The following is a 24072-nucleotide window of genomic DNA, read 5'->3' on the forward strand; positions in this document are numbered from 1 at the left end:
GTAAAGGATCATGGGAAGGTATGCACACACAGAGCTGGGCAGAGCTCATTTTGTGGGCTGAGCCCTCCCCTCTCTCCATAGTCACCGCCCACACAGTTCTCTCGGTGTATTTACATTTTCCCGCTCACATGGTACGGTGACGCGTCACAGCTCAGCTCAGTCACGTGACTGACATTCTACACTACTGTGTAAACCACCACATTCGGCTCAACAGCGGCGCCCAGCGGCAAATATTGGTAGTACAGCTAAAGAACAGGGGGGGCTGTTGACTACATTCTCCGGGATTCCTCTGTGCTGCGCACACAGCCGGGAGGGGGCGGGGCTTAGCAGCCGCATGACAGGGCGCTCCCGGAAAGTCTACACACCGGGGTGAGCGGAGCCCGGGGAGGACGGAGGAGGCAGCGTCGGAGGGAAGTGTGTACTGGGTATAGCAGGTTAGTTTGTGGCCGGGACATTGTCACCGCCGGGCACAGCAGCTTGAAAGTGATTGTGTGCTGCCTGTATACTGTGTGCTCCTGTATATACTGTGTGAGTGTGTCATCCTGTACACTGTGTGTCCTGTATACTGTGTCCGTCTTCCTGTATACAGTGGGTCCTTCCAGGGCACAGCACAATGATTGGGGATAACCCCAGTGTATGGCACTCATATCATCCCTATACATAGAATACATCCTCCATACTCATCACATCACCCACATATATGTGTATATATCTATCATCTGTACTGATCACACAACATTCATCAGGGTCTGTCCCCTCCATACTGTCCTATATACATAGATCATCCATACTGATCAGATCAGTTGTGTGTGAGTGTGTATATATATATATATATCTATCTATCGATCAGTCATCATATACATATATCAAATATACTGACATACACACGCACACCATTTATCAGTGTCTGGACCTCCACATATTCTTAGTATACACCAGTCCAACATACTGAAAATATTCAGCATATACTATGTAGTATATGTACTGTAATCTACACACACCATTCATCAGGGGCTGTCTCCTCTATACTGTCCTATACACACAGATCCTCCTATATACTGATCATATAAATACCAGTTATATGTGTATATTGTCCATACTGACATCTGCACACACCATTCATCAGGATCTGCTTCCTACATACTGCCCTGTATCCACAGTCTTATGTATATAGCACTCCATAGTAATATACAGTATAATCACTGTATGAGATATATATATATATCTCTATCACACACGCACACTGCTTTTTGGGTGAGCTGTATCAATCAAAATCTTTAACAGGAGTGTATACATCAAGCAGGCTCCATTCTCTCCACTATTATATATATCCAATAAAAGGGATGTAATACTTTTCATATGCAAAAACAGTTTATCTTTGTATTCCAACATGTTCAGTGCTTTTCAGACTTGGCTCCATACGCAGCATTCAGCAGGTTTCCAGTGTGCTGTGGTAATGGCTTGAGGAAGAGTGTGGTACACTTGAAACTGTTGCTGAACACTGAGTTAAAGGAGAAGTAAGGCTACAACTTTTTTGGGTATACTTCTTCTCTTTTGGTCAGTTTGCACTCCTATGACCCAGAATCAGCTGACAGCGGGCTAAAACCCATTAATTGACAGACAGTCACTCCAGGCTTTGGAAGGATTCCAACTATATTGTCGGGATTCACCTGACTGCCTGGTCAACAGCTTGCTCCAGCTCTCAGCACGTGGCTGGGAGTCTGAGCCAGTCACTCCTGCCCCCTCTCCAAGCCGGGGCTCCAGTGAGTGCTAAAGGGGCTAAGTGGAGAGCGATGATTGACAGTCACTGATTACCGCTCAGAGCTGACTAAGAACGGAGTGTTCAGCGATCATGTGATCACTCAGTTCTAGAACAAGTAGGGGACAGCTGCAGCACTGAGGTGAGTACAGGTGTTTGGTTTTTACTAACTCCACAGTGGCTAAGTGGTTAGCACTTTTGTCTAGTAGCACCAGGATTGTGTGTAAAACTGACAGGCAGACTCCTGCTTGTCAAGTGGAAGCAGTCAGGCGGCTCCGCTGCTGCTGATTGATTCCATAGCTTTCGTTTCCAGTGCCCCGTTTAATGAAAAGTTAGGTAAAAAAAAATATTTTTTTTGTAAAAAAATAGATTTATATCCAATCACGTAACATCTCCCCCCCTGAAAAATGCACACGTACGAATGTAAACAGTCACGTCAGGGCGCCTACACGTGAAAAACATAGATTGCGATATACATGTTACATATGGCTGCACATGCTGGGACGAGAGTAATAATTCTCGCACCAGACCTCCTCTGTAACACTAAACTGACAACCTATAGGGGCTTTTGAATCATCGTCTATAGAAAATATAGGGTACTGAGGTTTGTCACCATTTCATTGGTGCACACAAATTTATGTTTGGCATGTTGGGTAGCTATTTACTTGGCACAACCTCGTCTTCTATATGTTACGAAAAATTTGGTTAATTTTTTGCGTTTGTTTGCTCTAAAATTTACTTTAGTCTGACATAATATCGTGCGACATAAGAAATTGGAACTACCACTATTTTATTCTCCAGGGTGTCAGAAAGTATATCATGTTTGGGGGTTTTGTGTAATCTTCAGGCCTAAAATGATTTTTTTTTTAAACGTGTGTGCAAAGAAGAAATGCAAAAATGTCTCTCGCAGTGAAAGGGCTAAAGATGCCATTCTCAGGATCCCAGTTAATAATTATTAGATGATCTCTAAGTACATATAAAAAAAAAAAAAAAGATACATTTGGGATAAGAAGAAGGAGAGATCAACCTGATGGTCAACAACACAGCAGACAGTGAACACATTGGTAGGCCTTCACACCATAATATGCTTTGTGAGCCGTGTTATATAATGCACATTACTACTGTGAAAGTCATTTGTACCCAAGTCTGTTTACACCCACAGATCCGTAGGGGTAATTGGACTGTCCAGTTAGGTCCACTTGAAAAACTGACAGGTGGACCTGATCAGACCCTTCATGTAAAAGGGCGTAGCTCCAATCTGATCCGGTCTGCTAAAATATAAAACGTAAGGAGATATTTCCCCTTCCGTCTAGGCAGATTGGATTGAAAGGTAGTTGGGTGTAAACGGACAGCAGAGTCCCTTTACTCCCAGTCGCCCATAGAGCAGAATGGAGCACAAGGGTCCTTTGCAACAGGCTGAATACCTGTATGTACAGGGGCCAGTTCACACTTCATGCGTTTCATTTGCTTTTTTTTTCTGCATCCAAAACGCACAGAAAGTAGGCTATATGTTGTCAATGTCATAGTTCTAATCAGTGCTTGCAGTTGCGTTCCGGTTGCAGAAAAAAAAGTAGAACCTGCACAGAACTGTACTGGAACGTGGTAAAACACATCAAAAACGCACCAAAACCACATTGGAACGCACATGTCCCTATTTAAATTGAAGAAAGGGGGGGAAAATGAACTGGAATGCATAAAGAAAGTACTGGAATATGTGAAAAACGCATTAAAAACACACCAGAACGCGTCAAAAACGTGCATGCGGAAACGCATTTGAACAGCGTTTCTATAGTGTGAACCGGCCCTAAAGTATAAACTCACCTTTTGGAACATGTTACACGTTCCACCCATTTTTAGGGTGGAACGTGTAACATGTTCCCACTCCTGCAGCCTCTTGCCAATCATCCCTCCCTTTATGACAGTGGGCTGGGGATTTTCTCCCTTCACACACTGTCACAATTTAAAAAGAACACACCCGTGTGGGGCTCCTCCCACATGGCTGCGTCATTCATTCACAGAGATCTGAATGAATTAACTACAACTACCGACAGCCTTTGCGGCTTGTAGTTCTCAACGAACTACCAGGGCACTAGTGAGGGCTCTAGGTAGTTCATTGAGTCTTCCTGTCATTCAGTAACTGCCTGCCCGTGCGAGGTATGAGCAAACAGATATACCTACAGTCTGCAGGAGCCTGAGATTGCACCCGCAGTCTGCTGATTGTGGGTGCTATGCTTTACAGGCTCCTAAAATAAAAATTAATGTAAAAAATGCAAATTTTATTTTAACCTGCAAAAACCTGCATTTAATAATATTATTACTAATACATTTTATATATATATATATATATATATATATATATATATATATATACTTTTTTTTTGAAGGGTGAACTTCCCCTATAACCATTAAAACAACGCTGAATTTTTGCCCTCATCCACCTTGTTCATGAAGAACTATGGATTGGCTGGCTCCGCCTTATCAGCCAATCAGAGAGTTTCCCTGGACACCCATCCTGGATCATTACAACGGTAATGCGGTCCACTGGGTGTGGTTTGAGCCAGTTTCTGTTCTTGAAGGAAGCCTGGAATGGGTTTTTGGATATAATATACCTTTAGGCTACTATCATAATGCTTTCTTTTGGACAAATGGGTTAGGCTGGGTATATAAACAGATTATTTTCATTCAACTTGCAGGCTGAATGGAAATAACTGAACATATTTCCCCAGCCTCACAGTGCGGATGAAGGGATCTCCCACTGCGCTTATTGGATTGGATGCAATCACCGACAATTTTTCTTCCCACTCTATTGATTTTTTTTTCCAGAGGATGGATGTGGGAGAGAAGGCGGCTGACAAGGCCATCCACTTAGCAGATGTTGGCCGGTTCATCGTAACAGCTAAAAGATTGGCCTAGAACCATTTCTAGTTTCCTCGTCCTGCTCTATGTACTCCAGCTATGCTTTTCATGTACGATAGACAGGACCATGTCATTGCACAGTATAGATATCAACTGACAGCATTGTCAGTGGCATGATAAAGTGGTCCGTTGTCTATTTATAATCCCTTGCCAACTTCCAAATGGCTAGATTGGGTTTCCTAAAGGGTCAGACTATCCAAAACTGATTTTGTGCTTTTGGGTGGACAGCTGTGTGTTTAGTTAGCAGAAATTTTGTTATCTTTTGGGATTCTAGTGGTGAGATCTCCAGGTGTGATCTTCAGCGATCATGGATCCCGCTCCTGCAGTTGGCAGAGTCTATCGGTTTGTTTGGCGTGTTAGCATTGCTTTATGGAGCAATGCCCAACCAGGATGTGTCTTGTACATAGAGTACCTCACTGTATTCCAGTGACAAATAAAATTGCATTTTTGTTATCATGCTTCGTTGTTCTATTTCCATAAGGGCTCTGCGTGTGCTTCCATTAGTGCCAAGAGACAATACAGCTGCTGGCCGTGCAAGCTTGTTCCGTCGGCTTGAATAATGGTAACTGCTTTTATTTATTTTACAAACATACACATTTTTATCAAGTTGAATTGCATGTTTGGGTCTTTGGAGATGGAGGGGGGGGGGGGGGGGGAAGGGGCAAGCTCCAGACTGTCCATGCAGGAGCATGGCAAGTGAGCATCCAAACCCATTTGTGGAAGACCTGTAGGTGACACAGGACATAACTCACAATACTTGGCTATTCAGACAGACATAGCTGATGGTATGAGTCCAAGGCTGGCTATAGACTTTGGAGCTCTGGTGCCCAACCTGTTGCCTGAAGGCCACAGTTGGCCTTTTTGTGCTTGTTATGTGGCCCTTGGACCCTGGCAGCCAGTAGCTGGACTGTAATAGCAATGATTCCTAGCAGTCTCATGTAACGTGTCTCCAGTCTTTTTACAGCTTAGCTGCATACAGGTCTCCAGTCTCTTAAAGCATACCTGTGGCATGTCCCCAGTCTCCGACCATTTCTAGTAAGTCTGCATTCTATGAAAGTCTTGTAACATTATATATTGTATGTTATGTGGCATCAGGCGCTGTAGTTGAGGCCCCCTATATCATCTAAGTCAACAACCACTGCATTAGAGCAGGGGTTCTCAAACTGGGGGCCGGATGCAGCCCGCCAAAGACATTAATCCGGCCAGCCGAGAGAGAGAAAAAGAAAATCGGGGAAAAAAAACCCGGCGCCAGCCAGCTAATAGCTAGGCTGTTCACTGGGTCCTCAACTGCGAGGACCCAGTGAGCGGCAGCCTGGAGACCCCAGATTTCACCTGCCTTAGCCAGAGGAGCAACAGGAGAGGAGGAGAGCACATCAGGTACAGTGCATTGCGGTGTCAAGTGTATCAGTGTCAAGTGTGTTGCAGAGTACAGTACACTGCGGTGTACCAGAGTGCAGCGCGTTACAGTGTCCAGTGTAGCCAGAGTGCAGCGCGTTACGGTGTCCAGTGTAGCCAGAGTGCAGCGCGTTACGGTGTCCAGTGTAGCCAGAGTGCAGCGCGTTACGGTGTCCAGTGTAGCCAGAGTGCAGCGCGTTACGGTGTCCAGTGTAGCCAGAGTGCAGCGCGTTACGGTGTCCAGTGTAGCCAGAGTGCAGCGCGTTACGGTGTCCAGTGTAGCCAGAGTGCAGCGCGTTACGGTGTCCAGTGTAGCCAGAGTGCAGCGCGTTACGGTGTCCAGTGTAGCCAGAGTGCAGCGCGTTACGGTGTCCAGTGTAGCCAGAGTGCAGCGCGTTACGGTGTCCAGTGTAGCCAGAGTGCAGCGCGTTACGGTGTCCAGTGTAGCCAGAGTGCAGCGCGTTACGGTGTCCAGTGCATTGTGGTGTCCAGTGTGTTACAGTGTACTGCGGTGTCCAGTGTATCAGTGCATTGCAGTGTACTGTGGTGTCCAGTGCATTGCAGTGTCCAGTGCCTTACAGCACATTTTAAATATTGTATTGTTTTTTCCAGTTTTTTTCACTACAAATCAGATATGTGCGGTGTGCATAGGAATTTGTTCATATTTTTTTTCAAACTATAGTCCGGCCCCCCCAACGGTGTGAAGTTCCATGAACTTGGCCCCCTGTTTATAAAGTTTGAGGACCCCTGCATTAGAGGATAGTTTGTGCATGATATGAACACATTTGGAGTTATTATAATAGATGCACAATACACTTGCTCAGTCAGCAGCATGTGTCACGACGGATCTGCGGAATGATTGCACGGTTGTCAGATCTTCCATCTGACATCCTGTGCAAAGGTTTAGGGGAGCCGTGTTCCTGGGATCTGAGTAGAGGCACCTGCTTGTCCTAGAAGAAGAATTCCAGGTATGGATATTGTTACATAGTTACATGGAACCAGTTTGGACTGATGTAACTATGTATATATCATACCTGTCCAATGCTCCTGAAAGCTGGAAATCACTGCCCCCACTACTCTAGTGATCTCCACTTGTTTCCCTATCTCATGCTGAGCAGCTGTCCTTCTGTATTTTGAACACAGGAGGTCGGCCTGTCGGCCCAGGCACCATTCAGAGATTACTTTGCATTTTCTGAATGAATGGAAAGCATTCTCTGATTGGACGAAGTGGAGAGCGTGATGACACCGACTTGCACACTGGACCTAAAAAATGCTGCTTCTACGGGCTCTTGGCATTTTTTTCTTCAGACTACATTCACGCATGGGTGTTTTTAAATTCAGAAGTCCAAGAACTTCTTTTGGGTGACAAGCTTTGCACGATGTGGTTCACTGCAGTTGTAGCATGATTTATCCCGCAATAGTTGCGCAAGAACCATACTGCGGTTTTAGGTGCCATTAAAATGAATAGTAATTTTAGCAAGAGTTTTGAAATTGTGGGCAAAATTGCAACGATTCTGACTGCAATTTAAAATGCCTTTGTGTGAATGCAACCTCGGCCTGTATAAGCAGCTGTATGTTAGCCCATTTGGGCATTTACAGGCATTTTTTCAGAGGATCGGTTTCAGGCTGAAAAAACACTTGAAGCGCATAAACGCGGCGTTTAGAAGCATTCAGCGTTTTTAAGTGTACATTGATTATAGTGAAAAATGAGCAAAGGGGAATGTGTTTGGGGAAAAAAAAAAAAGGAAACGCTTATAAAATCAAATGCCCATAAATGTACATAGACTATTGTGCAATATGAACAACTATAAGCATTTTTTATGCTGCTATTTCTACAGAGGATCTGGCATTTTTTTCAGCCGCCTAGTGTGCAGGGACCCTCAAAGTAACACTAAACTTTGCCTGGTTTTAAAAAATATATGTATTCTTAAAGTGTTACTAAACTCACAACAGTAAAATCAGTCTGTATATGCAGTAAAGCATGCTTGTTATACCCACTGTGGAACCTAAGGGGTTAATCCTCTGCATTGTGTAAAAAGGCTATTTGATCTGGTCGTCTCTGATCCTCCCCTTCTACTGTCCCCAATCCATCTGGTGATCATACAGAGCTCTAGGAGTCACTCAGCACACGCTCAGTTTAGAGTGTATGGCTAGAGAATTTTTTTTTTTTTTCCTTTGGGAGGATGCATTTGATCAGCACTGTCCAGACAGAGGGTCAGGGGTTAGGCAGCCTCAAAAGACAGTTGGAGGAGAATGAAAACTCCTACAAACTTTAACCAGTGCTCTGCTGGGCACTGATAGAAGTCATAAGACTGCTATATACTGCTGATGAGAAAAGGTATATAGTAAGTTATATTTACTAAAATAATTGCACTTCCATGTTCTGTGTACTGTGGGAGACCGGATATAGTGAATGCAGGGTCCTGGGTTTAGTCACACTTTAACTCAAAAAAGTATGTTCCATTGCACTTGGCCTCCTCCATATTTCTTTTTTTTTTTTTCTCTATTTTGTTTCTTTTAGAGGGTGGCCACATTAATTCTCCAGTCCCATATATAGAACATGGCAACCTTCTCTTGCTCGTTCCCAAGATGGACTTGCGACTATGGGAAGCTCCGTTTTCTAGACCAGCTGCAAAATCTACAGTACATCTGCTGTGATCTGTTCATGGTCTGCTCCATTGTGTGTCGTCATTTATGAATTGCAGCTTTTTTTTTCTGATTGTCTCTTCTAACAATTACCTAAAAAGCAGCTGAAAATTCTAACCCCAGAACAGTAGCAAGTCTGACTTGATTGACCAGCTTTGGAGTCAGTAATTGTCAATTGATCATACACAGCCAATTCTATGACTCTTCATTGACCACTCAACAATTACAAGCTTCAAAGCTGGCGATACATCTTCCAATCTGATTTTTCTCTTCTTAACCCCTTGCCTACCGGGGACTTATACCCCCTTCCTGCCCAGGCCAATTTACAGCTTTCAGCGCTGTTGCACTTTCAATGACAATTGCGCGGCCATGCACCACTGTACCCAAACAAAATTGTTATTTTTTTTTGAGACAGAGCTTTCTTTTGGTGGTATTTAACCATTTGCCTACTGGACACTTATACCCCCTTTCTGCCCAGGCCAATTTTTAGCTTTCAGCGCTGTCACATTTTGAATGACAATTGCACGGTCATGCAACACTGTACCCATATGAAATTTTTATAATTTTTCTTCACACAAGTAGAGCTTTCTTTTGGTGGTATTTAATCGCTGCTGGGTGTTTTATTTTCTGCGCTATAAACAAAAAAAGAGCAAAAAAAGTGAAAAAAAAAAGTTTTCTTTTGTTTCTATTATAAAATTTTGCAAACAGGTAATTTTTCTCCTTCACTGATGTGCGTTGATGAGGCTGCACTGATGGGCAGCATTTATGGGCACGGATAGGTGGCACTGATGGGAGGTACTGCTGGGCACAGGTGGGTGGTAGTGCTAGGCACTGCAGGGCACAGGTGGGTGGTACTGCTAGGCACTGCAGGGCACAGGTGGGCGGCACTGATCATCAGTGCCCATCATTTCTCTGACAATTGCCGGTTATCGGTAGTACTTTCCTCATGCTGTGACAGTGTGAGGAAAGTGCAGCCGATAACCGGCAACTGTATTTACTTGGTGATCTGCTGTGTCATTGGACATAGCTGATCACGTGGTAAAAGGCTGCTGGGATTGGCCGTTTACCGTATCACGTGATCAGCTGTGTCCGTAGGACACAGCGATCACCAGCGGCGCAGGGAGCGTGTTCTGGAATGACGTCCATGAACGTTGTCCCAGAACTGGACAATCGCACTGTAGCCGTCTTTCGGCTATAGCACAGTAGGGAAGAAGTTAATTACCACTGGGGTGTTTTGGGTTTTTTTTTGCTAAACAAACTAAAAAAGACTGAAAATGTTAAAAAAAAATTTTCTTAGTTTCTGTTATAAAATTTGTAAATAAGTAATTTTTCTCCTTCACTGATGTGCACTAATGAGGCTGCAGTGATGGGCACTGATAGGCGGCACTGATGGGCATGGACAGACATCAATTGTGGGCATTGACCGGCATCACTGATGGGCACTGAAAGGCAGCACTCATATATGGCACTAATTGGCACTGAAAGGCTCCTCTGATGGGCACTGATATGTGGCATTGATGGGCATTTACAAGTGGCATTGATGAGCACTGATAGGTGACACTGATGGGGTACACTGATCATCAGGGCACTGATCATCAGTGTAGATGTCCGCTCTGAGTAATGATTACCGGCTCTCCTCTCCTGTCACAAGCTGTCAGCGGGAGGAGAGGACTGCTGATAGCCAGCATTTCCTATTTACATGTTATCAGTTGTGATTGGACACAGCTGATCACGTGACAGAGCCAACGTCATCGCTTCCTTCCGCTGATCTGTGATCTGCTGTGTTCCAGGGACACAGCGCACCGCCAATCGCAGTTAGTGGGATGACGTCCTCCCTGAACTAGAGACCCGCCTTCTCGTCATTACTTTATATGGCGGGCAGGAGGCGGTTAAAGTAGTATTAAATAAAAAAAAATGTATATATTGCAGCTTACCAATCATAAGATGTGGTGGTTGTATTAGTTTTCCTTTTTTTTTTAGTCTTTTTTTCCCCTCTATTTTCACCTGGTGATCTGGCCAGTTACACACCACCTTTATTAGAGCGCACCCACACTGGATGAAGGAGCAGCAGAGATACCTTTTTGGACAGCAGCATTTTCAGTCTGGGGATAGGGGAGTGTTGGATGCTCTAGCAGGTTTAGATACACTAACACATTGAAGCTAAACTCTAGCTAATATGTTTTAAAGTGGTAATAAAGCCCCATTGCTTTCTTGAACCTACAGGTAAGCCTAACAATGCTTACCTGTAGGTCCAGTAAATATCTCCTAAATGTTCACCTTTTAGCAGATGTTTACTATAGTAGCAGCTGGTGATGTCATGGTATGCGATGCATACTAGCACATTATGCTACTGTTTTGCAGGGGAAGGTTTTTTTTTTTTTTTTTTTTTTTTTGTGATTTACTACTGCTTTAAGCAGTTAAAGTAAATAGTTTAGTTCCTTTTGGATAAAAGGCTTTACATAAATAAAAGCTGACCATTGTAAGCACCCCTGTGAGTGGTAAATGGTTTGTCCCAACTCTCTAATTGCTACATCTGCAGGATAGCTTGTTCGGTTGAAAATAGACTTTTTGGCTGGATCACCAGGTAAAAATAAAAGCGCTTTAAAGAGAAACCTAATGCAGTCATCACATCTAAGAATTGGTAAGCTGCAATATAATAAATATTTGGTTTTAATACCATCTTAAAGCGGATCTCCACCCCTCCATTTTTTAACTTTCGCTTACCTTGTTGCGGGTCCTGCACATTTAAGTGCTCACCCTCCCAGTGGATCCAGCGTTGACCTGCTGAGATCTGCTTTTTTTTTTTTTTTTTTTTTTCTGCCTTCCCGCTCAGTCCCGTACCGCCATCTTCTTTGGTTACCTCATCGGGAAGCTACTGGCTCTTCTGGATTCAGCCAGTAGCTTCCTCATGATGCGCTGCCTGGCCCCACCCCCTCCTTTCTTGATAAGGGACTATGCCTCCTGCGATATGTGACATGCATATCTCAGGAGGCACACAGGGCAAAATGCATGTTATTCACCTAGTCCTAGGCGACTAATGTGCATGGGGGTGGGCCAGGGGGTTTTCAAAAAAAAGAGGCCAATTTGCACAAAGGAGGTGTGGTGAGAGGTGAAGATGTGCTTTAAGATCCTTTAGTATTAGGCCTCATGTACACTTAACTGTGTAATTGGGCAACTATGTGGCAAATGAGGTTTAATGTTGATAAATGTAAGGTGATGCACTTGGGGGCTAAGAATATGCATGCATCATACATACTAGGGGGTTACAAGTGGGGGAATCAATGGTGGAGAAGGATCTGGGGGTTCTGGTAGATCACAAGCTTAATAATGGCATGCAATGCCAAGCTGAGGTTTCTAAAGCGAGCAAAATCCTCTCTTGTATTAAAAGAGGTATAGACTCCAGAGAGAGATATCATATTACCCCGGTACTAATCATTAGTAAGACCTCATCTGGAATATGCAGTTCAATTTTGGGCACCAATTCACAAAAAGAACATTGGGGAACTGGAGAAAGTACAGAGAAGGGCAACCAAACTGATAAGAGGCATGGAGGAGCTCAGCTATGAGGAAAGATTAGAAGAACTGAATTTATTCTCTCTTGAGAAGAGGAGATTAAGGGGGGATATGATCAACATGTATAAATACATCAGTGGTTCATATAGTGAACTCGGTGTAGAGCTATTCACCCTGAGGTCATCACAGAGGACAAGGGGGCACTCTTTACGTCAGGAGGAAAAGAAATGTAATCTCTAAACACGGAAAGGTTTCTTCACAGTGAGAGCTGTGAAAATGTGTTATGGACTCCTTCAAGAGTTGGTTCTGGCCAGCTCAGTGGATTGCTTTAAAAAGGCCTGGATTCTTACTTAGATACACAGAATGTAACTGGATACTAACAAAAAGTTGATCCAGGGAATATCTAATTGCCTCTCGGGGGATCAGGAAGGAATTTGTTTCCCTGCAGGAGCAAATTGGATTATGCTTTGCTGGGTTTTTTTGCCTTCCTCTGGATCAACTGTGGGTATAGGACTATAACTTTTTTTTTTTTTTAATGGTTGAACTGGGTGGACTTTTGTCTTTTTTCAGCTAGACTATGTAACTATGCTGCTTATAAACGTTAGTTTAGGAGCTTTTGGTGTTTTTTTTTTTTTTGCCAAAGCCCCTGAACTCAACTCAGTGGAAGCCTATGTGTCCAAATACACAGTGGAGCAGCAGAGTTTAGGGGCAATTAAACGTTCCTCTCCTGAATCCAGAAGAATCGCATTCAGGAGAGGAATGTTTTTGCCAAAAATACTAAACGCAGTAAAAACACATGTAAATGCATCTAAAAGTGTCTAAGCAGTAGCCACGTTTAGTGATTGGGTGTTTATTCATGTCAATGGAAAATAATCTGGTCAATCAAATAAATAAATGCGGCACCGAGTCTACATGTGTTTTTGCTGTGTTTAGTATTTTTTTGCTGCAAGCAGAGCTAAATGTCTAGGGGAGTTCATGTGTACACAAGGCTTTTGAGTGTACCTAAGTACAAATTGAGTCAATTGTCGAGGTGGGGCCACTGCATAATTTTCGAGATTGAAAGATGTATGGCCAGCTTGACAGCAAACTGACAGACCTCCACAGCAATCTCTATACATTTTCGTCTCTTAAAAACTGTCCTTTGCAATGCTTTATCATCATACTGTGATTGCTGGACATTCCCGTTGATTGGTTAATGCAATGGTATCGGAATTCCACAAATAAATTAGATTACGACCTTGGTAGGTGTTCATCCTCCTTGACACAGGGAGTTGTGCTAATAAGGTTCAATGAGATTGTGATCTTAAGTCCAGATCTCTTTTGTAGCACAGGTCATTGGCCCCAAATACTTAGGATTAACCTCTTCAGATCTAGAACCACTGTGCCCGATCATTGTGTACTGGAGTTCAGCGTGTAATAATGGAACATAGGCGAGTTTTGTCCTGCAGTGACCTGAGCTGAGAGATTCCTATGACATCTGTGTCTTCCTAGTCTTCGTGTTTCATGTTCTCACCTCTCCCCTAGTTACCCCAAGTGACGGCCTGTTACAGCGTGACCCCTGGGCTCTGATTCATTAACCTCAGTCTGCGGATTTCACAATTTTGTCACACAGCGCAGAGCCACGTTGAACCCTCGCCTAGTTTTTTTGAGAAGCCGCTCACCGTCATCTGCAGCACTGGCTAAAAATAGTACCAAGTGTTTACCAGTTATAACATGTATTTTTAATCACTTCTATCCCAGGGTTTTATCTGATAAAATACATTTAACAAGTATTAATGAACCCTTTTTGTAGTCGAAGGAGAGAGGAAAAAAAAATTTTGTAAACAGAAATCTCCATTAAACACTTGACCTCCAGAAGATTTTACCCCCCCCCCTTATGACTGGAACATTTTTTTGCTATTCAGTACTGCTCTGTTGCTCAGTCATGCTACACTGTACCCAAACTAAATTTATATCATTTTCTTCTTACAATTAAAGCTTTCTTTTGAAGCTATTTGATCACCACTGGGATTTTTATTTTTTATTATATAAACAAAAAAAATACAAAATTTTGAAAACAAAATTATATTTTCTACTTTCTGATAAAACATATCCAATAAAATCAAATTTCTTCATAAATTTAGGACAAAATGTATTCTGCTACATTTCTTTGGTGAAAAAAAATCCCAATAAGTGTATATTGATTGGTTTGTGTGAAAGTTATAGCGACTACAAACTATGGTACTGGAATTTACACAGCTATGACGTGATACTGGTAATGGCAGTGATTTATAATGGGACTGTGATAGTGTGGCAAACAATCTGGCGCTTACTGACGCTGCCTGGGAGGTACACTAATTGACTGACACTGACATCAATAATGACACTAAGGGCTCGTTCACACTAGGCTGTTTTGCCAACGCTTGCCAAACGCCCCTATAGCGTTTGGCAAGCGTTGGTCCGGCGTTTGCGGAGCGTTTTTTAACGCTCGGCAAACGCTCCACAAACGCCGCATGCGCGGTTTAGCGGCGGTTGCTAGGCGTTTGCCGAGCGTTAATAACGCCCCACAAACGCCTATAATGCAGTTTGAGTGGTGTTACCGCTCCGCAAACGCCCCGCAACCGCATCGCAACCGCACCGCAAACGCCGGCTGGGCGTTTGCGGAGCGGCACCATAGACGAGAATAGGAGGCTTCAAAGCCTCCTGACTCGTCCAGAGGCGTCCGTTTTGCCGCGACGCGACGCAAACGCTCCCGTTAGAACAGCACCATGTGCTGTAATGTGCAGAATTGGCAGAGGCGTTTGGGAAGCGGTAAAAACGCTTCCCAAACGCCTCTCTGCCACCTGCACACAAGGCTAGTGTGAACGTAGCCTAATACAGTAGTCAGTGCTAATACTGTACTAATGACACTGGCCGGGAAGGGGTTAACAGCAAGGGGCAATCAAAGGCTTAACTGTGCCTAACAAGTGTAATATGTGCTGCTTTTACTTAAAGATCGGGCTGTTTTTTCTCCCTGCTTTGCAGGGAGAAGAAACAGCCAGGTCGCTGATCTGTGTACAGAATCCTGTGTGTTAGTAAACACAGGGCTCTGTGCTGTGATTGGCTACAGTCAATCAGCAGGTCTCAGCCATAAATCATTGTCCGGGACCTGCTAACAAAATTCCGCTGTAACCCGTGACAGCCCCTAACCCGGAACAGTACATGTACTTGATCCAGCCTGCCTGTGCCGCTTTCCCGCAGTAAATGTACTGTGGGCGGGCAGCAAGCAGTTAAAGGCAATAATATATTATATCGTAGCTTATCAGTTCTTATATGTGGCTGCTGCATTAGTTTTCTTTTTTCCTTATATTTTCAGCTAGTAAATCTCTTATGTTTCAATTTACTTCAGTAATCTGCTGTATCCACTGTTTTAAAGGTACTTCTTCTCCCAAAAATGTTCAGCTTGAAGCAGTAGTAAACCGGTCCCCCTGCTGGGTAAAGTCACAATGTGCTATTATGCATCACAAAACTAGCATATTGTGACAGATTTACCTGTGAAATTGATCCCTCCAGCGGCGCCCATTCACTGCTGACAGGGAATCCATTTTCAACCGGTCTTCCTGCCGGGTTTGCCGGCTCCAGTCACTTGAATGGCCTAGCCACGATGATGTCACTCCCACGCATGCGCGAAGGAATCACTTATGCGGCACAGCCTTCTCAACGGATGGCATGACGTCCATTGAAAACGCAGCGCACATGTGCTGGTGACCTCATCGGTTGCTTCACATGTAAATATCTCCTAAATGATGAACGTAGTAGTTTATTCGTTCATAGAACTCTGTGAATTAATAATGAAGCTGTGTGGGCAGAGCCCTGCATGGCTTCTCTTTATTTGAATTGTGACGGTGGGTGCAGGGAGAAGATCCCTTGCCGTTGTCACAGTGGGTGATTGGGTCAGGGTGTCAGCAGGTGCTTTAATTACATGTTACACAATGAATATGGGTGTAACATATTACTAAAGGTGAACTTACCTTTTAAGTAGACACACTTCTATTCTCCGATCTATTGCATTATTTTAAAGAGGAGTTTTCACCCTAAAGGGGAAAAGTTCTTTTAGAACTTTTTTGTTTGGGGGGTGGGCAGGGGGATATAGGCTACTTGGTTAAGCCAAGTACCTGCTCCCACTTCCGGTTGGATTGTCATGGCAATTCCACCGGAAGTTCTCTTTTTTTTTTTAGTGTTTTGGGGTTTTTTAGTACACTTTTTTTTTTTTTTTTGCATCACTTAATTTTATGACATCAGAAGGGCTTAATAGCCTTACGTGACAGAACAGAGGCTGTGGAAGGTACTCTTTTTGAGACATCAGGGATCTATAAGAACCTTTGGCTATACAGATCAGGGACACAAGAGTCCCCTATCTGCTCCTTAGCCGATCGTTGCCATAGGGAGTCTGACAGCTCTGAACCAAGAAATGGTCAGAGGTGATTGCTTTCAGGTTTCTTCATAGCCAAATAGTTTGATAAATGGGAGTTCACCATTGACCTTCCACTTGCTATCCTGAATTCCCCTGCAGCGGTCTCAGGATTATCAAGGAGCCAGGGGAACATGGAGCCATGAGTGGGGAGCAGGCTCTGAAGGAGCTGGGAAGCCACCAACATGACTGTACATCCATAGGATGGACACTACTTTCCCTTTAAAACCCCAACAGGGCAAATTGGCCCCTCTCTTATGGCCACAGCAGATGTATAGACCTGGAATTTCACTTCTGGAGGCCCAGATGAACAAAACTGTGTTGTGGTTTAATGTTTTATCATCCAAAAACTGAGATCTGCTGCTGGTGGGCTGGCTTCTGAAGTGTTGGGTTTAGAAATTGGAATGAATGAGGTTGGTGGAGAAGGCTGCTTAAGCCGGGTGGCATTGATAAAAGCAGCATCCGCCATCCCCCAGTTTTCTGTGTTTCATAAATGATCCTTTTGAAGGGAAGGTGACAAATAATGCATTGACTTTAAAATGAGACGCAGTGCTCTATGCTACAATGTAACTGTCACAAACACAAAACCATATTGTCATTTTCTGGTCCCCCTTAGACAATAGCCCTCTGTAACCAAACCCACTGTGGTTTCTGCTGGCCATGATACATGCAGGACAGGGCACAGAGCACTGATGGTGCACAGAGGGGACAATAACCTTTAAAACCCCTTTAGATGTCAGCATTGAGACCCGTTGAAAAGGACTTTAGAATTAAAACTGTAGACATCATTGATCAGTAGCTGTGATATTCTTGTACAGCTGCTTCATGGATCAATATGTTCATGATCAATATATTCTAGGACCATCCATGGACATGAGATGTCCTATATAACAGACAGACCAGGAAGGATGATATATTTTTTAGGATACCCCTGACTTGTGCAGAAACCCCAGGTTAGAGGAAGGATTGATTAAATGTTCTCTTTCAGCTATTTACTCTTCCCCCAAGAAAAGGCTGGCCCTGTAGATGGCTGCACAGGATATAAAAATGCATGCTTGGCCAGTGTGAGCATGTGTGTTCATACCATCATTGTTGCACAGGCATGCATCTTCCAACTGCTGTCTTGTGTCTGTGGCTACACTGCTTTTGGAATGATCTTGCACCCTAGTCTGTAAAAATACACGGAGGGGTGGAACTTATCAAAACTGGAGTTGCTGTAAATGGTAACCAATTGGCTTCTATCTTCAGCTTGTTCAGGTAAGCTTTGAAAATGAAAGACAGAAGCTGATTGGTTACCATGCACAGTGTTTTTTTTTTTACCCCTTTGAGGACCGTAAGATTTTGGAACGCCAAAAGAATCAATTTTTTTGTTTTTAAAGTTCGTACACTTCAGTTGCTGTAACTAAGCCATTTCATGAAATAATTGGCAAAAAGCTAGATCCATTTGTTGTTTGTTGATAAGAACTAATATTTTGACTCAAACCAAAAAAAAAAAAGAAGAATTTTAGGTTCTTAATCAGATGATACACGCAATTAAAAACATGGGACAAATACGTCCCTTGGTCCTCAAAGGGTTAAGAAAATCTTTTATTTTTCATGGAAACGAGAATTAATACAACATACACAAAGATCACATAACACATTAACTCGTATCCACTCAGTGATTACAATTTTTTTTTTTTATATATATATATACTCGCCTGCTTTGTGCAGTGGTTTTGCACAGAGCAGCCCTGATCCTCCTCCTCTCAAGTCCCCTGCTGGCGCTCCTGGTTCCTACCCCTTGTCTAGTGCCCCAAATAGCAAGCCACTTGCTAGGGGGGCACTGGTGCATGCTCGGTCCCAGTCCCCGCTCTATGCGTCTGTAAGGCACATAGAGCTGCAGCTTGTCCCCACCCCCTGCTCTCTCCTCACTGGCTGTGATTGACAGCAGTGGGAGCCAATTGCTCCTGCTGCTGTGTCTTCAGCCAGTGAGGATAGGGAGATCTGGGAGAAGCAAGGCTCTTGTGCACATCATTGGATCAAGAGGGGGCTCCGGTGGAGCGATTAGGGGGACTGTGGAGGGAGCAGCACACAGGTTTTTTACCTTCTTGCATTGAATGCACGAGGGTAAAAAAATCCTTCAGCCCTTAGAACCACTGTAGTTCCATGCAAAAAAGGATTAAGCAATCCTATATATCATCACTAATCAATCCATAATGAAGGTTTCGTTCAAGCACCATCTAGACTTTTCATTGCTATGTATTCATAGGTGATTTGACAGTTAATCAAGCGGTATCGTCGATTGTGATTCCAGCCAGGGAAAGCAGAGTTTTTCAAATATATTTGAGTATCTGTGAGCCTTGTGTTAAATTGTACATAGGGATTACAGTAAGTCTGAGCCACTGAACTAGGGTAGGAGAATCATGTGATTTCCATTAAATTGCTATAGACTTTAGGTGTTTGAAGGACGGAGCTCATAAAGTCTGTAAGGGCCAATTCACACCATTGCCGTTTTTGAGTAGCTGTAAAACCGACCAACAGAAGGACATATGAAAGACAATTTCTAATGTGTCCTATTCACACCATAACGTTGAGTTGCATTGCGCTAAAATGCAAAATGTATGTCAACGGACATCAAAATGTATGTCAACGGACATCAAAATGTATGTCAACGGACATCAAAATGTATGTCAACGGACATCAAAATGTATGTCAACGGACATCAGCGCGTGTCAAAACGCAACTAAAGTGGATGGAAATGTACATGCAGTTTAGCACAAGTCAGTGTGAATTGGCACAAACGGTAGACCAAATGTTACGTATAACCAGGCACTCCCAGACCATGTGGTAATGTGCCATTGTGAAATGGGCATTTAGGGCAAGACGAGGAGGAGGGTCATTTCCCCAATTTGAATAGGATGTATGGAGTATAATACATTTGATATAGGAACTTCACTTGGATAACCTTTTCTCTTGCTAAGATGACTGTAGATACCTGTGTGGGCAGAAGGTGCTGCCAGGCATCATCTGATAGTTCAGGTATTGCCATGCACAGTTGCTCCAGATTCTGGCTGCTCCAGTTTGGACAAATTTCCTTCATTGTGTTCGCTGGATCTGAGCATTGCCCTCTAGCATTCTCAGGGAAGTTGCACAACAAGGTGTGACAAGAAGCTCCAGTCTTATTCAGAGGCATTTTAAAAGAACCGGCTGAATCTATCTGCAGTGGATCCAAGTGTCTGATTGTCAGGCTGATTAAGACAGTGTTGCAGTGTTCTTGCCTGGCATTACTTGAACACTTAAGCTGGCCATACACTGCTCAATTTTCAGCCGAATTCTGTGCATTTGCCAAACTTTGAGCAGCAAGGGCCCTGATGACACCACCCAGCTCGACACATTTTCATTGAGAATTTGAATGAACACTGCAGGGAAAAAAAATGCAGAACAGTGACTGCGACTATGGTCACTGAGTATTCTGATATGGGTGTAGGAGCGGGAGATTCATCCATTCTTGCTAATTAGTGTGGATGGGGGGAGGGGTGGAATCTATGGATTGCTTTCCTTCAGATGCTGGGCTTAATGAGCAAACATTTACATGTATGGCTAGCTTTAGAGATGTTGCAGCCGGGGTCCTCAAACTCTCTAAACAAAGGGCCAAGATCACTGTCCTTAAAACCTTAGGCGGGACAGGCTTGCATAGAAAATGCCTTGGCGTCAATGGGAATGAACATTGCCCTGCGAGCAGTGGGAGTAAAAAATGTCCTAGCATCCATCTGGGATAGTAGGAGAAATCAGTTGTGGCAGTAGACTGAATGGTGTCCCATCATTGACATCAGTGGGTGGAAAAATGCCTTATTCTTGGTGTCAGTGGGTGGAATAATGCCCCATCATTGGTGTCAGTGGGAGGAATAGTGCCCCATGATTGGTGTCAGTGCTGAGGAGTAGTGTCCTGTGGTTTTTGTCAGTGGTAAGGAGTAGTGCCCTTGGCTGGTATCAGTGGTAGGAGTAGTGCCCCTTGGCTGGTATTGGTGGGAGGAGTAGTGCACCTTGGCTGGTATCGGTGGGAGGAGTAGTGCCCTGTGGTTGGTGTCTGTGGGAGGAGTAGTGCCCTGTGGTTGGTGTCGGTGGGAGGAGTAGTGCCCCGTGGTTGGTGTCGGTGGGAGGAGTAGTGCCCCGTGGTCGGTGTCGGTGGGAGGAGTAGTGCCCCGTGGTCGGTGTCGGTGGGAGGAGTAGTGCCCCGTGGTTGGTGTCGGTGGGAGGAGTAGTGCCCCGTGGTTGGTGTCGGTGGGAGGAGTAGTGCCCCGTGGTTGGTGTCGGTGGGAGGAGTAGTGCCCCGTGGTTGGTGTCGGTGGGAGGAGTAGTGCCCCGTGGTTGGTGTCGGTGGGAGGAGTAGTGCCCCGTGGTTGGTGTCGGTGGGAGGAGTAGTGCCCCGTGGTTGGTGTCGGTGGGAGGAGTAGTGCCCCGTGGTTGGTGTCGGTGGGAGGAGTAGTGCCCCGTGGTCGGTGTCGGTGGGAGGAGTAGCGCCCCGTGGTCGGTGTCGGTGGGAGGAGTAGCGCCCCGTGGTCGGTGTCGGTGGGAGGAGTAGCGCCCCGTGGTCGGTGTCGGTGGGAGGAGTAGGGCCCCGTGGTCGGTGTCGGTGGGAGGAGTAGGGCCCCGTGGTCGGTGTCGGTGGGAGGAGTAGGGCCCCGTGGTCGGTGTCGGTGGGAGGAGTAGGGCCCCGTGGTCGGTGTCGGTGGGAGGAGTAGCGCCCCGTGGTCGGTGTCGGTGGGAGGAGTAGCGCCCCGTGGTCGGTGTCGGTGGGAGGAGTAGCGCCCCGTGGTCGGTGTCGGTGGGAGGAGTAGCGCCCCGTGGTCGGTGTCGGTGGGAGGAGTAGCGCCCCGTGGTCGGTGTCGGTGGGAGGAGTAGCGCCCCGTGGTCGGTGTCGGTGGGAGGAGTAGCGCCCCGTGGTCGGTGTCGGTGGGAGGAGTAGCGCCCCGTGGTCGGTGTCGGTGGGAGGAGTAGCGCCCCGTGGTCGGTGTCGGTGGGAGGAGTAGCGCCCCGTGGTCGGTGTCGGTGGGAGGAGTAGCGCCCCGTGGTCGGTGTCGGTGGGAGGAGTAGCGCCCCGTGGTCGGTGTCGGTGGGAGGAGTAGCGCCCCGTGGTCGGTGTCGGTGGGAGGAGTAGCGCCCCGTGGTCGGTGTCGGTGGGAGGAGTAGCGCCCCGTGGTCGGTGTCGGTGGGAGGAGTAGCGCCCCGTGGTCGGTGTCGGTGGGAGGAGTAGCGCCCCGTGGTCGGTGTCGGTGGGAGGAGTAGCGCCCCGTGGTCGGTGTCGGTGGGAGGAGTAGCGCCCCGTGGTCGGTGTCGGTGGGAGGAGTAGCGCCCCGTGGTCGGTGTCGGTGGGAGGAGTAGCGCCCCGTGGTCGGTGTCGGTGGGAGGAGTAGCGCCCCGTGGTCGGTGTCGGTGGGAGGAGTAGCGCCCCGTGGTCGGTGTCGGTGGGAGGAGTAGCGCCCCGTGGTCGGTGTCGGTGGGAGGAGTAGCGCCCCGTGGTCGGTGTCGGTGGGAGGAGTAGCGCCCCGTGGTCGGTGTCGGTGGGAGGAGTAGCGCCCCGTGGTCGGTGTCGGTGGGAGGAGTAGCGCCCCGTGGTCGGTGTCGGTGGGAGGAGTAGCGCCCCGTGGTCGGTGTCGGTGGGAGGAGTAGCGCCCCGTGGTCGGTGTCGGTGGGAGGAGTAGCGCCCCGTGGTCGGTGTCGGTGGGAGGAGTAGCGCCCCGTGGTCGCTGTCGGTGGGAGGAGTAGCGCCCCGTGGTCGCTGTCGGTGGGAGGAGTAGCGCCCCGTGGTCGCTGTCGGTGGGAGGAGTAGCGCCCCGTGGTCGCTGTCGGTGGGAGGAGTAGCGCCCCGTGGTCGCTGTCGGTGGGAGGAGTAGCGCCCCGTGGTCGCTGTCGGTGGGAGGAGCAGCGCCCCCTGGTCGCTGTCGGTGGGAGGAGCAGCGCCCCCTGGTCGCTGTCGGTGGGAGGAGCAGCGCCCCCTGGTCGCTGTCGGTGGGAGGAGCAGCGCCCCCTGGTCGCTGTCGGTGGGAGGAGCAGCGCCCCCTGGTCGCTGTCGGTGGGAGGAGCAGCGCCCCCTGGTCGCTGTCGGTGGGAGGAGCAGCGCCCCCTGGTCGGTGTCGGTGGGAGGAGCAGCGCACCGTGGTCGGTGTCGGTGGGAGGAGCAGCGCCCCCTGGTCGGTGTCGGTGGGAGGAGCAGCGCCCCCTGGTCGCTGTCGGTGGGAGGAGCAGCGCCCCCTGGTCGCTGTCGGTGGGAGGAGCAGCGCCCCCTGGTCGCTGTCGGTGGGAGGAGCAGCGCCCCCTGGTCGCTGTCGGTGGGAGGAGCAGCGCCCCCTGGTCGCTGTCGGTGGGAGGAGCAGCGCCCCCTGGTCGCTGTCGGTGGGAGGAGCAGCGCCCCCTGGTCGCTGTCGGTGGGAGGAGCAGCGCCCCCTGGTCGCTGTCGGTGGGAGGAGCAGCGCCCCCTGGTCGCTGTCGGTGGGAGGAGCAGCGCCCCCTGGTCGCTGTCGGTGGGAGGAGCAGCGCCCCCTGGTCGCTGTCGGTGGGAGGAGCAGCGCCCCCTGGTCGCTGTCGGTGGGAGGAGCAGCGCCCCCTGGTCGCTGTCGGTGGGAGGAGCAGCGCCCCCTGGTCGCTGTCGGTGGGAGGAGCAGCGCCCCCTGGTCGCTGTCGGTGGGAGGAGCAGCGCCCCCTGGTCGCTGTCGGTGGGAGGAGCAGCGCCCCCTGGTCGCTGTCGGTGGGAGGAGCAGCGCCCCCTGGTCGCTGTCGGTGGGAGGAGCAGCGCCCCCTGGTCGCTGTCGGTGGGAGGAGCAGCGCCCCCTGGTCGCTGTCGGTGGGAGGAGCAGCGCCCCCTGGTCGCTGTCGGTGGGAGGAGCAGCGCCCCCTGGTCGCTGTCGGTGGGAGGAGCAGCGCCCCCTGGTCGCTGCCGGTGGGAGGAGCAGCGCCCCCTGGTCGCTGCCGGTGGGAGGAGCAGCGCCCCGTGGTCGGTGTCGGTGGGAGGAGCAGCGCCCCGTGGTCGGTGTCGGTGGGAGGAGCAGCGCCCCGTGGTCGGTGTCGGAGGGAGGAGCAGCGCCCCGTGGTCGGTGTCGGAGGGAGGAGCAGCGCCCCGTGGTCGGTGTCGGAGGGAGGAGCAGCGCCCCGTGGTCGGTGCCGGTGGGAGGAGCAGCGCCCCGTGGTCGGTGCCGGTGGGAGGAGCAGCGCCCCGTGGTCGGTGCCGGTGGGAGGAGCAGCGCCCCGTGGTCGTGTCGGAGGGAGGAGCAGCGCCCCGTGGTCGGTGTCGGTGGGAGGAGCAGCGCCCCGTGGTCGGTGTCGGTGGGAGGAGCAGCGCCCCGTGGTCGGTGTCGGTGGGAGGAGCAGCGCCCCGTGGTCGGTGTCGGAGGGAGGAGCAGCGCCCCGTGGTCGGTGTCGGAGGGAGGAGCAGCGC

The 24072-nt window shown here is 47.8% G+C and overlaps 1 protein-coding gene across 1 annotated transcript in view; it reads left to right on the forward strand.

The window, feature by feature from the left end:
* The first annotated feature begins 283 nt into the window (after positions 1-283).
* The window catches only part of SLC27A4 (solute carrier family 27 member 4), an 81905-nt gene continuing 58116 nt past the window's right edge, over positions 284-24072 (forward strand). Inside the window, exon 1 of the mRNA XM_089668985.1 lies at positions 284-434. The gene's annotated coding sequence lies outside the window, so the exon portion shown is untranslated. The remainder of the gene's footprint in view (positions 435-24072) is intronic.

Source organism: Staurois parvus, unplaced genomic scaffold, assembly GCF_062004578.1.
Source record: "Staurois parvus isolate SC_StPar_1 unplaced genomic scaffold, SC_StPar_1.0 ptg000068l, whole genome shotgun sequence".
In the NCBI taxonomy this organism is placed as follows: Eukaryota; Metazoa; Chordata; class Amphibia; order Anura; family Ranidae; genus Staurois; species Staurois parvus.